The 1,493-nt window shown below is 30.8% G+C and overlaps 1 non-coding gene across 1 annotated transcript; it reads left to right on the forward strand.

Moving 5' to 3' along the window:
* The first annotated feature begins 387 nt into the window (after positions 1-387).
* Positions 388-471, forward strand: TRNAL-CAA (transfer RNA leucine (anticodon CAA)). Its single transcript has one exon. It is a non-coding gene; the product is annotated as a tRNA-Leu (tRNA).
* The last annotated feature ends 1,022 nt before the right edge of the window (positions 472-1,493 follow it).

Here is a 1,493-nt window from a genome sequence, read left to right on the forward strand (position 1 = left end):
TAGCTTTTATCGAGATTCTAACGAGCTTTAACCAAATTCATCAAAGATGCATAAAATAAGTAGCGTAGAAAACAAAACAGTATTATAACATATTTCATATGAGTTTAAAATATTTATAAATAAAAACAATCATGTGTTACCATCGAGATTCAAGCATAGTAGATGGTAATTGTGGTTGCAAAACACAAATTCGGAGAAAAATTTCAAACAATAAAATATATATTAAAGTTTGTAATAATCCTTATCAAAACCTAAATTTTCAGCTAAAGACTCAAAAGACTAAGCTTTTGTGTCATTTTTCTTATGAGTTAAATTTTATGTGAGTTGTGAATTATGATAAAAACTAATAATAATTAATGAAAGAATAGTTGTATGACATAAAAAAAAGTCAGGATGGCCGAGTGGTCTAAGGCGCCAGACTCAAGTTCTGGTCCTCTTACGAGGGCGTGGGTTCGAACCCCACTTCTGACATATTATACTCGTGTTGAGTACTAAATTTTAAGCAATGTTTATTATGCACAGATTAAGTCAAACTTTGACGAGTTTTTACCAGATTCATCAAAGACTTATAAAATAAGTAGCGTATAAAACAAAAAAAAAAAAAATACTATAACATAGTTTATATGAGTTTAAAAAATTATAGAGAAAAACAATTCAAAGCATAGTAGATGGTAATTATGGTTGGAAAACAAAAACTCGAAGTAGATATATATTTTAAAGTTTGTAAAGTATTTTGTTCCTTATCAAAACCTAATTTTCTAGCTAAAGACTTAAAGGTCTAAGCTTTTATGTCATTTTTTTATGAGTTAAATTTTATATGAGTTGTGAATTGTGATAAAAACTAATAATAATTAGTGAAAGAATAATCGTATGAAGTCGGTAATATATATTTAAAGAATAATTGTATGACATCAAAAGTCGCGATGGCCGAGTGGCCTAAGGCGTCAGACTCAAGTTCTGATCCTCTTATGACGGCTTGGGTTTAAACATCACTTCTGACATATTGAGTGTTAATTTCTATTTTGACTAAGGAATGTCTTTTCTGTATAGATTAAGTCAAAGTTAATAATTTAACATATAAAGCATTGGCAGAAATGAATAATACCTTAGGCCATAAACTTTATGAAAATATTTCAAGGAAGAAACGAACAATCAATAGGAACCTGCAGATCGAGAAAAATCAGAATTCTCATAATGTTTTCATTGAAAATAATCGCAAAGAAATTGAATCTAATCATGTCATGGATAGACATTTTAGCTCGATAGAAGAACGGTGTAGATGAGCCAATTAGAGCTTGAACCTAGGTAGGTGATGGCGCGACGCCTAGTGGTAGAGTTTCTACGACGAAATGTATATATTATGAGTGCGGACTCTATATCTATGGATGTGATCTTTATAAATTACTCTTAAGACTACTAGACACTACGACTACTTAGGGGCAAGTGTACCCCGTCGTATCAAGTAATAATCCGGTTAAGACCGGGTATCGAAT

Source organism: Euphorbia lathyris, chromosome 5 (assembly GCF_963576675.1).
Source record: "Euphorbia lathyris chromosome 5, ddEupLath1.1, whole genome shotgun sequence".
NCBI classification, from domain to species: Eukaryota; Viridiplantae; Streptophyta; class Magnoliopsida; order Malpighiales; family Euphorbiaceae; genus Euphorbia; species Euphorbia lathyris.